The sequence below is a fragment of the Bubalus kerabau genome, chromosome 7 (genome assembly GCF_029407905.1).
Source record: "Bubalus kerabau isolate K-KA32 ecotype Philippines breed swamp buffalo chromosome 7, PCC_UOA_SB_1v2, whole genome shotgun sequence".
Lineage (NCBI taxonomy): Eukaryota > Metazoa > Chordata > Mammalia > Artiodactyla > Bovidae > Bubalus > Bubalus kerabau.
The window spans coordinates 102132088-102145914 of record NC_073630.1 but is presented as its reverse complement, the minus strand read 5'-3'; the positions used below and the strand labels follow the sequence as shown (position 1 = coordinate 102145914).

At 42.9% G+C, this 13827-nt stretch overlaps 1 protein-coding gene across 1 annotated transcript in view; it reads left to right on the top strand.

The window, feature by feature from the left end:
• Window positions 1–426: 426 nt before the first annotated feature.
• Window positions 427–13827, top strand: part of LOC129657296 (placenta-specific gene 8 protein-like) — a 30356-nt gene continuing 16955 nt past the window's right edge. Inside the window, exon 1 of the mRNA XM_055587504.1 lies at window positions 427–563. The gene's annotated coding sequence lies outside the window, so the exon portion shown is untranslated. The remainder of the gene's footprint in view (window positions 564–13827) is intronic.

Below are 13827 nucleotides of genomic sequence, written 5' to 3'. Positions count from 1 at the left end.
TCTGTCCCTCTCGGCACCCCTAACCTTCAATAGCTTATCTTGTCTCTCATTGGCCATCCAGCGCTTTAGCTTAGAAAACAATCTGACAAAAAGGAAATCTAATATGTCTTTAGCATTTTTGAATCATAAGGCCAGCTGCTCAATTCTCACTTTTAAACATGTGTCAAAACCCTTAAATGCCTTAGGAAATAGATGAATTCTAGAAATTCTAAATAAATAAAACTTGGACCTTCGTAAGATGTGTTGTTGCCCAATCATAGATAAATCTTGCTGTCTAAGGAAGCAGTATTATCAGGCAAATGTCACATAAAATAAATGTAATCAGATGAAACAGAGTGTCCACTTTATTAAATGGAGAAACACTGACCACCCCAACCCACTCCAAGCAGTAAAGACAGGCTTGCTTGCTTTCCTCCAGTCCCACCTCCTAACTTTCCACACCTCCTTACCACCCAACCCCGCCTTAACTGATGACAGCCCTGGGCTACACAACAAAAGTGCGGTGTTCCAGAGGTTTTTCCTGCTGATCTGAGCTGCTGTCCTCTGCAGTCAGCCTGTGTGTGGTGAGTATTTTTGCAATAACTTAAATGTTGCAAACTTCTTGTCTTTCTCTTTCATCCTCTTTCAAAAGAAAATTATTTTAATAAATTATTGAGCTGGTAAATTCTTATCATATAACTAATATAAGGTAGAATTGAATAATAAGTGAATTTTTGTTAAAAGCCACATGTCTGCAACATGTAATGGTCTTTTAAATTAAATTTGACGGGGCAATTCATAAGATCATGTATATAGACTGTCTCTTAAAGATGAAGAGACATTTTTTAAGTGAATAAATACTCTTAGTTATAAAGAAGAAATTAAGACGGGTGTGTTTAAGCAGATTATTCTAAATTCCTTCTAGAAACTTTGTTATTTTGTAATTGCAGTTTATTATTATTTTACTGTCTGAAGTTAATTCTCTCTGTTTTTATATAACAAAAACAAATTTTTGAAATCATCACAGTCTGGCCATTGTCACCTTTCCTGATTTGCATTGTTGTTATTATGGGCAATATTACCAAGGCAAATCTTAGTATTTTCACTGTTGAGGGAATGATTAATTCTTCTCACGTGTATGATTTAAAGAAAAGGGTCAGGGAGAAAAGTTTTTTTTTTTCTTTTTTATTTCTTAAAGATGGTCGATAAAAGGCATGACATCTAGATGGATGTCTGGTCTCGAGACTTTGAAATTGTGCACATGAGACTTACTGTTTCTGTATTCGTACATTTGTTCATTGAGCCTCTACTCTGTTTCAGGCATCATGTTAGGATAAAAAGATGAGTGGCCAGAATCCATAGAGCTCAAACTCCAGTAGAGGCAAGGGACCTGAAAACAGCTGATCTTAAAATATCAGGTCAGACGCTCACACTCAGCCACACAGTCGTGTCTGACTCTTTGCGACCCCATGGACTACAGCCCGCCAGGCTCCTCTGTCCATGGGATTCTCCAGGCAAGAACACTGGAGCAGGTTGCCATTTCCTTTTTCAGGGCATCTTCCCAACCCAGGGACCAAAACAGCATCTCCTGCTTCTCCTGCATTCACAGGCAGATTCTTTACCACTTGAGCCATCTGGGAAGCCTTGAGAGGCCTTGTCGTGTCTGTTTGCAATCTCATGGACTATAGCCCGCCAGGCTCCTCTGACGATAGAATTCTCCAGGCAAGAATATAGGAGTGGGTTGCCATTCCCTTCTCCAGGGGATCTTCCCCACCCGGGGATTGAGCCCAGTTCTCCTGCATTGTGGGCAGATTCTTTACTGTCTGAGCCACCAGGGAAGCCCTCTGAGACGCCTTTTGTTGTTGTTCAGACACTCAGTCATGTCCGACTCTGCGACCCCATGGACCGCAGCACACCTGAACTGAAGGCTTCCATGTCCTTCATCACTCCCGGAGTTTGCTCAGACTCCTGCCCACTGAGTCAGTGATAAGGTCTTAAACACACTGAAAAACGTGTGGTATGCTATCTACATTCCTTCATATGTAAAGAAGTCCAGGGTAATTTGATTATTTCCGTCAAAGATTACCTTTATTTGAGGAAGGAGAATAAATATTTTTCCTTTATTTTATTTCACTTTATTGCAGCCCTGAAGATATGCTTAGTTTAGCTCTTTTGAGACCATCCAAAGCAATCCATCGGAAGACCCACCCCAGTGCACTTCCATGTATTAGCAAAATGCAGAGGAAGCCAAGAGTACTGAGCAAGCATCATTGTTCAGCCATCAGCTTTATTGAGAAATTGGCACTTAACGCTACTTTTAAACTCATTTGGGGATAGGGTGGGAGGCAGTGAGAATGGAGATAAATGTGCCTGTGCGTTTTTAACATCTGCCCCTCTTAGTGCATAGATTGTGTAGGGAGGTGAGAACAAAGATAAATGTGTGTGTGCAGATAAATGTGTGGGTCCGTTTAACGGCTGCCCCTCCTAGTGCATAAATCATCTTCTGGAAGAAGACATCCAGAGGCTTTTAGGAGGACAAAAGTTTGATAATTAAGTGTATTGGTTCCTGCTTTTTTTCCCGAGTTAAGTTTGTCAACATTTAAGTGTTTCGTGGCCACCAGCTAATAGTATTTTCACTGAAGTTTTGAGATCCATTTATATTGACTAGAGCACTCAGAAATGGTTTTAGTTATCGTCTTAGAAAGTATTGGATAGGACTTGCTCAAGTTTTGGATTACAGCTGTTGCTACTGTTGTTTAGCTGCTAAGTCATGTCCAACTCTTTGGCAAACCCATTGTAGCCCATCAGGCTCCTCTGTCCATGGGATTTTCCAGGCAAGAATACTGGAGTGGGTTGCCATTTCCTTCTCTAGGGGATCTTCCCCACCCAGGGATCGAACCTGTGTCCCCTGCATTGGCAGGTAGATTCTTTACCACTGAGCCACCAGGGAAGCCCTTGGGTTACGGACACCACCCATATTCACCATTCTGTAACTTTTGACGTTTGATTTTATAGCTAATGACCAGCACTATCTTAACCCTCTTTTCTTCTATCACCAATGCAATTTGTGGGCGTTGAGTGGGGTGGAGGGCTCTTCCTGCTGCCTCCCCCCACAACCCCATCCCTTGCTAATAGCACAAAATCTAAAATTATTTAGCAAAGTTGCTGCTGCTGCTGCTGCTAAGTCGCTTCAGTCGTGTCCCACTCTGTGCAACCCCATAGAGGGCAGCCCACTAGGCTTCCCCATCCCTGGGATTCTCCAGGCAAGAACAGTGGAGTGGGTTGCCATTTCCTTCTCCAATGCCTGAAAGTGAAAAGTGAAAGTGAAGTCGCTCAGTCATGTCTGACTCTAGTGACCCCATGGACTGCAGCCCACCAGGCTCCTCCATCCATGGGATTTTCCAGGCAAGAGTACTGGAGTGGGGTGCCATTGCCTTCTCCTAGCAAAGTTGAGTGTTGATCAAAAAAGACTTTTTAAAAATTCAGGTAAGTCCCTTCAAGATGTTTGTGCTGAAGTAAATGGAGCTATTAGCTGTAAGTGATCTTCAACCCACCTGACTCAAGGGACAGATGATTCCAGTTCAAATTTAAGTTGCAGCAAGTTTTAAATTCGGAGAAGGCAATGGCACCCCATTCCAGTACTCTTGCCTGGAAAAATCCCATGGACGGAGGAGCCTGGTAGGCTGCAGTCCATGGGGTCGCTAGGAGTCGGACACGACTGAACAACTTCACTTTCACTTTTCACTTTCATGCACTGGAGAAGGAAATGGCAACCCACTCCAGTGTTCTTACCTGGAGAATCCCAGGGACAGGGGAGACTAGTGGGCTGCTGTCTCTGGTGTCGCACAGAGTTGGACATGACTGAAGCAACTTAGCTTAAGTTTTAAATTACAGCCCTGTACTTCTTAGGTCTTCTGGTTCTTTTAGCCAAGATATTAACTCTGAGACAGTTACAGGTTTGCTATGCTGATAAGACCAGATAATAGATATTCCAAACATGGGCGGAGATAAGACCTCTGCAGGTCCAGAAGCTGGTGATCCCCTCTTCTCTTTCTGGGATTCTCCCCTGCTGAGTTCCTATTGGAGACAAAGATTTCCAAGAAAGAGGTGAAGAGACAACAGATAGAATAAAGGCAAGACATGAGTCTGAGAAAATAATTGCCTAAGGGAGGAATCTGATTTTAGATGAGAGTTTTCATAGCTGTATATGACTTAAAACTTCTAACTCAAGGATCCATTCACTCAACCAATAATATTTCAGCCTTTTATTCTGCAGACAGAAATAAATTGGGAGATGAGCTGGAAGAACTCAAACTCTTTCTTGGAAGGACTCTTTCTGTTCCTTTACACCAACTCAAGAGTCACAGTAGAAGTTTTAACTAATTAGATAATAATTCTGAGCTAGAGCCCAATGATTGGATCCCAATTCTAAAAGAGATAAATGCTCACTCCCCAGTTATAACAAAAAAGAAAACAGCCTTCTTTTCCCTGTAGGAAAAATGTTTTACTGCCACATTTGGGAGTAAACTCATTAAAATGTGTTCCTACACACACAAACCAAATTTTTATTGGATTAAATGGAAGGACATACATCACAGATGTCAACAGTAGTTACTCTTTGGACTTCCCTGGCAGTCCAGTGGTTAAGACTCCGTGCTTTCACTGCCAGGGTACAGGTTTGATCCCTGGTCAGGGAACTAAAGATCCCACATGCCATGTGCCCCCCTAAAAAGAACAGTGGTTAGCCTTGTATGCTGGATTTAGAAGAAACATTTTCTTCTGACATTTTTGTGATATTTAGATTTATGTTCATTGATTCTACTATTTGAATTAAGTTTTAAAAATTATACATGTTTGGGGTGAAAAATTAAGTGAGAGGGGAATTTGAAATTAGAGGGGAAATGTGTGTTTTATCTTTGTGTAAAAGACTTACACTCCATTACTTCAGTACTCAAATCATCATTTTGGATAGACTTCCTTTAATAATTATGATAATTTAATTCTCAGCCCTCCCTGTACCCTGGAATCACCTGGGAAGCTTTAAAAATATCAATTCCAAAGCCTCCTTCACTTAGACCAATGGAGCCAGAATCAGAATGAAGACAAGTGGTCAACTTATTATATACTCTAAGGGTCCATATTGTAATTTTTGTTTTCATAGCATTGACCAGGAATTTGTTGTTGTTGTTGTTTTGTCGCTAAGTCATATTGACTCTTTTGAGACCGCATAGACTGTAACCTGCCAGGCTCCTCTGTCTGTGGGATTTCCCGAGCAAGTATACTGGAGTGGGTTGTCATTTCCTTCTCCAAGTAATCTTCCCAAACCAGGGATCAAATCTGCGTCTCCTGCATTGGCTGGTGGATTCTTTACCGCTGAGCCATCAGGGAAGCCCAACCAGGAAGTCATATTACCTAAAATGAGAGTCCATGAGCATTTTACTGCTTTCTTCTATTATCACAATGGGTGGGTATTGGTAACACCTGGTGTAAAAGTTTTCCAGCTCTCTGGTGTAGAACTTGGACTTGGATGAGTTGTACAGTCAAATGTGATTCATTGGTGTGTGCGAAAGATGCACTGCTCAATAAAACACCAGCTTGTTTTAAATGGATATTTAAATGCCAGTCGTAGCCCATGTTCGGAGAAGGCAATGGCACCCCACTCCAGTACTCTTGCCTGGAAAATCCCATGGACAGAGGAGCCTGGTAGGCTGCAGTCCATGGGGTCGTTAAGAGTCGGACACGACTGAGCAACTTCACTTTCACTTTTCACTTTCATGCATTGGATAAGGAAATGGCAACCCACTCCAGTGTTCTTGCCTGGAGAACCCCAGGGATGGGGGAGCCTGGTGGGCTGCTGTCTCTGGGGTCACAGAGAGTCGGACACGACTGAAGCAACTTAGCAGCAGCAGCAGCAGCAGCCCATGTTGGCCAAGTCTCCTTTCTAAGCTTCCCCACTGGTCACTTGCTAAAGCAGTTTTATTAATAGAATGGATTTATAAGGAAAACACATTCTTTCCTGCAGGTATGCCTTTAGCTTATCTCCATGTTGAGTTAGGATGGCCATCAACTCACCTCCACACTTCTATTCAGGTGCATGTCCTGTTTGCATCTTTTAGTTTTTATGACACTACATTTGCTTTATATGCCTTTTCTTCTGCATACCTGTTGCTACATGTAATAGGCAGCCCTCGATGGGTATCTGAACTCAGATTCTTGCCAAAGACTTCTAATTTAGCCTCAGTGCTGCACAAATCTTAACAAACCCCAGGTGGTGAAAATACTATCCATGGAGGAATATTCAAGAATATCCATCCATATTTTTCGCTGAACAATCTAAAAAATCTGATTTTTAATCTTGAATCATCCCAGATTATCAGAGAGGTAGATACTTGGATGGGATCATTTTAGCTTCCTGCTTTCACTGATTCTACCCCAGAATTGTACTATAACTGTGTATTAGGGAATAGGTTCGGGAAAGTCACTGCTCTTTCTATTGTAGAGTTATTGAGATAGGCTTTGGCCACTGCATTTTATGTATCATCTCCTTGTTGAGGAAACTGAGAAATCTGTCTAGGTCTCAATCTCTTTTTATTTTATGGACGTGATCAATGTTTGTATACCCTCTTTGCTTTGCCTAGTGGGAAGCTCAGAGACTAATTTTCAGCCCATACCAAGCACTATACAGGAATCTTAGAGTAAGTGCCAAATTTACTCCCGGCTTTATTTTCCCTGATCTCTTTATTTTCGTGTCTTGTTTTGTATGTAATTTAGTAGATGGTTCAAATCTTTTTAAAAACAGGGCAAGACTATGAATCAAAATTTCTCAGCCTTGACGCTACTGAGTCAAATAATTTCTTGTTTGTGGGAATGGGTATGAAGTGGAAGAGAAGGGAAGGGACAGAGAGAGAGGAAGAGCCTCCCTGGCCTCTACCTACCAGGTGCCAATAAGCTGTTGTCCCCCTACCCTGAGCTGTGACAACCAAAAAAACACCAGACATTGCCAAATGTCCCCTGTGGGCAAAATCACCCCTGATTGAAACTCACTGGTATAAATGAATCAATAAACTTAATACTGAATATATAGGGGAGGAAAAGCTTTCCTCAACCCTCTTAGGGTCCCTGGCTGGGTCTGAAAATTAAACTAAGTTTGACAGGGAAAATGCAGGCAAATGTTATTAAATTTTAACATGTTCATGGGAACTTTTGCAAGAAAATTAGACTCAAAGAAGTGACCAGAGCAGGAAACTTTTATACCTTTAGACAAAGAAACCATAAATTTGTGAAGAGTTGACAAGATAAGAGGGTTTGCCCGAGGGGTACTAAATGGTGAAAAAGTAACAAAGTTTGCTTATTCTTAGCCCTAAATTCCATCTCTGGTGCTAAGGATGTCTGCCTTCCTTCTGGTTCAGAGAGGGTACCTTTCTCTTACTTACCTCTTGCTTTCTGGGAAGACAGGTGAAGGGAGAGACCTTCCTGCTTTTGCTATTTTCTCAAACCCCTTCAGGGGCTTTCCCAAAGGTGGCGCTAGTGGTAAACCCGCCTGCCAATGCAGGAGACTCAGGAGACCCAGGTTCAATCCCTGGGTCGGGAAGATGCCCTGGAGAAGGAAATAGCTACCCACTCTACTATTCTTGCCTGGAGAATCCTTTGGACAGAGGAGCCTGGTGGGCTACAGTCCATGGGGTCGCAAAGATTCGGACGTGACTGAGGCAACTTAACACGCCTGCAAGCTCCTTCAGCTTCAGTATGTCAAGGTGTCATATTTTAGGGTACTGGGCCATGAACCCCACCAAGAACCTAGTAATTTCTAAGCTATGTGGAGGCCACTGTCTTTGAGGGACACAGAGATCACTGAAACCTACTGACCACACTAATAAAAGCCAAAAATAGGCCAAAAAAAAAAAAAAACAGAAGTTCTCAGAGTATGCATAATTAGATATAGCTCATATCTGAAGTTATTATAGCTACTCTAGCTCTCCTAATGACTCTGGGGAGAAGGAAGTGAAGGTACTATCATCGTCATTTAGAGAAAAGGCACAGAGATAGCCAAGTATCGATGGTTAGAGCTATGGTTAGAGCCCAGCATCCTGACCCCCAAGTCCAGGGGGCTCTTCACCACACCACCAAAGTGTTGTTGAGCAAGTTCAAAGGAGGGAGAGAGGCAAACCCAACTTGGAGGATTTGGAGTGGCTTCTTGGAGGAGATAGCATTTGAGATGCAATGTTGACAGGTCAATAGAGAAAGTGGAGGCATGAACTCACAGCAGGAATGGCATAGATGGAAAGCTTGCAGAGTGGTGAGGAAGCTGACCAGATACGGAAAGGAGAGGGTCAGGGAAGGATTAGGAAAACAGAGTGTGTTGTGCTGCAAAGAGCTTCTGAGGGCAGGCTTATGGGGTTTGGCTGTGAAAAGGCAGTCATTCCCTAGAACCACGTATGCCTGACAGCCCTTCATAACTTAGATAAAAGTAGAGAAGAAGCTTAATGAATTAGGTCACCAAAAAGATTAGCAATGGTAGAATGATAGTGGGGGCCTGGAGGGATCCAATTTATCAAGTGATCATTATGCTCTACCCTGTCCCCAAATTAGAGGCTTTAGTGAGCCAAGTCCCCTTCACCGTCTCGATGAAAGGAGGGTAACTGAACTTTCCTGGTGTCCGAAAATTTCCCAGTCTTGCGCTATCAAAAACGCAAGGGGTGGGTGGGACAGAGATGGGGGTGGAGGGAGGCTCCAGAGGAAGGGGCCATATGTATACTTAAGGCTGACCCACGTTGTTGTATGGCAGAAACTAGCACAACATTGTAAAGCAGTTAGCCTCCAACTAACAAAAAAACACAAGAGGGCTCCTCATTTAAGCGTTAGCAGGCATGAGCACCATTTTAACCATGAGGAGAAATGTTTTCGAGTGACCTTTTAAAAATAAAAAGATTTAGCTTCCGTTAGAAAATGCCATACCATCAACTGCGCATAATCATTTTAAAATTACCTTATGACTGAGAGTTCTCATTGTTCTGGCTAAGATTTCAGAAATGACATAATTGGTGGGACATTAGGCAGCATCCTACTAGGATACAGACAACAGTGAATTCTTATGAGATCCAGATAATTGGCTCCAGATGCAGATTCGGGCCTGCCATGGGGGGCTGGGTGCTGGAAAAGATCAAGAAAGGAGATGTCTTCCTAGGTGCAGGGGCTGACGGTTTCTGGGGCTGGCTACAGGGGGTTGGAGGTCAGATAGTGATGTGAGACTAATCATCCCTCTTCACTCCCAGTCTGTAAACCAAAAGGGACCATTTCCTCCTCTGTCTCCTAACATCACAGTCCAGAGGTTAAGACTCTGCTTCTGATGCAGAGGGCATAGGTTCAATCCTTGGTCAGGGAACTAGAATTCCACATGCCATACAGCACAGCCAAAAAAAAATTTTTTTTAAGAAAAGAAATGACACTGTAGGGGAAGAAAAATAATTTTCCCTCTAACCATCTATCTCCTCAGCTGGGGCCCTGGAACAAAAGATAAAGAGAAAAGCAGAAGTTGATTAACACCTATATCTCATATACATGGGAGAAAAGAAGGAAAACTGTAACTCTCAGCAGTGGCTTAGACTTCAGGCTTAAATATCATCTTCTGCTAAAAGCAAAAGAGAAGCTGGGAATGGACCAGTTATGGGGAGGAGGCCAGGTCAGCAAGAATAAGGTTTGTTATGCAGAAAAGGGCCTGGTCCATCCAAGAGTTTCTTATGATTTATTTCTTATTAGAGTCATTCTTCCTTTCTTGGTAGGACAGGGAGACCACCTTACAAATGGTGATCTTCTTTCTAAATATACATTTCCCTTCAAGCATGACTTCTACTCTATTTCCTATCTTCTCCTGAGTCTACTGTTTCTCAAAATAATCAGCTCAAAATAACTTCCCTGGTGGCTCAGACAGTAATCTGCCTGCAATGTGGGAGACCCAGGTTCAAGCCCTGGGTCAAGGAAGATCCCCTGGAGAAAGAACTGGCAACCCACTCCAGTATTCTTGCCTGGAGAATCCCATGGACAGAGGAGTCTGGTAGGCTACAGTTCATAGGTCACAAAGAGTCGGACACAACTGAGCAACTAACACACACACACACACACAACTGTAATCCTAACAAGGCCAAAATGGCATTTGGGGATGCCATTTTCTGGTTAACAGTATAACTGGTTGAGTGTGACGTGGAGGCTGCAGAATTCTGCTTAAGACACATTGGAGCTGGGGGCGATGGAGTGGGACACACACTTAGACCAGGGACTAGAAGACAGGCCTGCTGTGGGTTGCTAGATGCTGCAGAATCTCAAAGTGATCAAAAGCAAGGCCTTCTCAACTGCCTTTATGTAACTTCCTTGTTCCAGAAATGGGTGGCATAAAACCCATGGAATGATCTGGTAGGAAGCTGAAAGCCAGAAGGAGGTGGACAGAGGAAAAAAGAGGGGAAATCAAGGGAATGAAGAGCCCTGGGAAGCCCTAGTGAATGAATGATAAGCAACAATCTCACTCGACCCCATCAAGATAGATCAGACTGGCTGAGAGAAATAGAGCCCATGTGAGACCCAGGCAAGTCAATGAAACTCCTTCCACGAGACAGAGGGCTTGATGGAATAAAAGAACTCTGACTTTGGCTTTAGCTCACCTGGCATTGAACCAGGCTGAGCCACTTAACTTCTCCAAGTATCAGATTTCAACACAGGAAGCGAGATTGTTGCAAGGGCAATATCACACATCAGATTGCCAAACATGGAAACTGGCAATAGAAACTGCTCAATAAATTTCAGTTTTCCTTCCTTTATCCATGAATGAACAATTATACGTTCCCAGAGGAAATGCTCTTAAATAATTAAGCTAGAAATCAAATAAACCATTGTCCTTTGGGACGTTATGGCAGGGGAGGCGGGGGTGGGGGTGGTAGTGGAGAAAAGGGCCTAGTACACAACCTAGAAAAGCCCACTATTTTCACCTCCTCACCATCACTTCCCATTCCTATAAGTTTGGGGAGCAGTAACTGCCCCTACACTGGTATTCAGTTCAGTTCAGTTCAGTCGCTCAGTCGTGTCTGACTCTTTGTGACCCCATAAATCGCAGCATGCCAGGCCTCCCTGTCCATCACCAACTCCCGGAGTTTACCCAAACTCATGTCCATCGAGTTGGTGATGCCATCCAGCCATCTCATCCTCTGTCGTCCCCTTCTCCTCCTGACCCCAATTCCTCCCAGCATCAGAGTCTTTTCCAATGAGTCAACTCTTTGCATGAGGTGGCCAAAGTACTGGAGTTTCAGCTTTAGCATCAGTCCTTCCAAAGAACTCCCAGGGCTGATCTCCTTTAGAATGGACTGGTTGGGTCTCCTTGCAGTCCAAGGGACTCTCAAGAGTCTTCTCCAACACCACAGTTCAATATTGCTTGGGACATAATTTTCAAATTTAACTGAATAATCTGTATTTTTTTCATAAATGTGATGACTCGATTTAATCACTTAACCCTAGTTTCTGTTTTTCTCAATTTTAAACCTAGGTGTCTGCTTCCCAGATTCTTTAGAAGCCTATGAGTAAAAAGAAAGATAGTGGCATTTCCAGATATGGGCTAGGATGTGGAGCAACTGGAACTCTCATACATTACTGATGGAGGTAGCGCCACTACTTTGGAATACAGTTTGGCACTATTTACAAACCTTGGGACCCAACAATGCCACTCCTAGATATAGATATAACAGAGATGCATACATAGTTCCCCTAAAGATACGTACAAGAATGTTCATAGTAGTGTATTATTGGTAACAGTCCAGGCTGGAAACAATACAATGGTAGCATGGATCAGGAAATTGTGGTATGTCTATAAAACAGAATATTATACAGCAATGAGCAAAAGAAGCAAGAAATAGAAGAATAAATAATGTTTATTATTCAATAAATATAAGGCTCAGACACAGACGAAATGAGCTTCTGATGTTAGAAGAAAGGATAGAGATTGCCTCTGGGTGGAGGGCTCGACTCCCTGTAAGAGTAAGGAGGGCTTCTGGGGTTCTATAATATCCTACTTCTCGATTCAGGCTGTGGTTTCAAGAATTCACTTGATGAAAATTCATCAATTATGATTACAATTTCTATCCTTTACTGTATATATACGCCCTGGAGAAGGGAACGGCTACCCACTCCAGTATTCTGGCCTGGAGAATTTCATGGACAGAGGAGACTCGCAGGCTACAGTCCATGTGGTCGCAAAGATTAGGACACAACTGAGCAACTTTATATTGCATTTCAATTAAAGGGCTATTTAAAGAAAAAAGAAAACAGTAGAACTGGAGAGGTTCAACTGTCAACTAGGAACAATAAGCAGAAGGAAGAGACAAGAGGTAGGTTTGGGGGCAAGTCCCAGCAGGACTTGCCACACAGAAGAAGCATTACTGAATAAGATGTGAACAAATCTGTGAGGGGACCAAGATCCTGTCCTGATCCTTGAGTTCCAGCACGTGCATTTTGAACATTTTTTAAAAACATTTATTTATGTGGCTGCACAGGGTCTTAGTTGCGGCTTATGGGACCTAGCTCCCAGACCAGGGATGGAACCCAGGCCCCCTGCATTGGGAGCACTGGACCACCAGGGGAGTCCCCACTTTGAACATTTTTGAACTCAGAAGCAATGAGTAAGGTTTCATTCCTCACAAGGACTGCTTATCAGTGGCTGCTAGGAGACTGCACTCAACAGGCTTCAGGCTCATGTTTCCACCCCATTTTTCTTAAAAAAAAAAAAATGTGCTTACAGGATGTTTAGAAATATCCTTGGCCTCTATACACTTGTCACCCAGTTGGGACAACCCAAAATGTCTCCAGACGTTGCCCAATGTCCCCCAGAAGTTGAAATCATCTCTGGCTGAGAACCAGTTCTCTACATATGTATTGTAAACTCCAGGTCAAGTTTTCATTGACTGATTTCAAGATATTAAAAATACATACATATATACATGCATACATTAAAAAATAAAAAAGCAGTTAGTCACAAACTGTCTAGCTTACTGAGACCCCAAAATTCACCTGAGAAGGGACCCTCTAGGAAAATACTGAACAGGGTTTGCTCATTTCAACTGGTCCCTGATTGATAGAGGTCAACGGGAAGAAGAATGAAGTTTCTGGAATCCCTTAGAACTGAATTCAAATCGCAGCCCTGCCAGTCTGTCACTTTAGACATGTGGCTTTTTTCCCCTTTGAAGACCAATTTTTAAAACTATTTATTTATTCATTTGGTTGTTTCGGGTCTTAGTTGAGGCTCATGAGATCTTTTTAGTTGCAGCGTGTGGGATCTAGTTCCCTGACTGGGGATCAAACCTGGGCCCCTTACTTTGGGAGCATGTGCTTTTGGCCACTGGACCACCAGGGCTTATTTTCTGTATGGCTTATTTTCTGTTTCCTCTATCAGTGCTCTTCTGCAGCCTTGTGGGAAAACTACACACACTTTACAATTCCTATAAGTATAAAAGAAGTATGGGATGGGGGAAGTATTGTCTCCTCCAGGGCCAAGTACCACTGTTTTTATTTAACTAACATTCATGAAGTATTTACTCTGCCAAGATTCCTTCGAAGGACTTTTCAAACATCAACTCATTTAATCTTCATGACAACTTTGTAACCTGGGTACTATTGATATCCCGCATTTCACAGATGAGGAAACTGAGGCACAGAGAGGTGAAGTAACTCACCCAAGGTCATGTAGCTAGTCACTGAGAGAGCTGGAGCCTGGGGCCAGAGTCCACGACCTTAACCACGTGATCATACTTCTCGGTCCACTTTCTCATCTTTTGGTTCCTATAACATTTCCCATAAGATGCTCCCCATATCTTT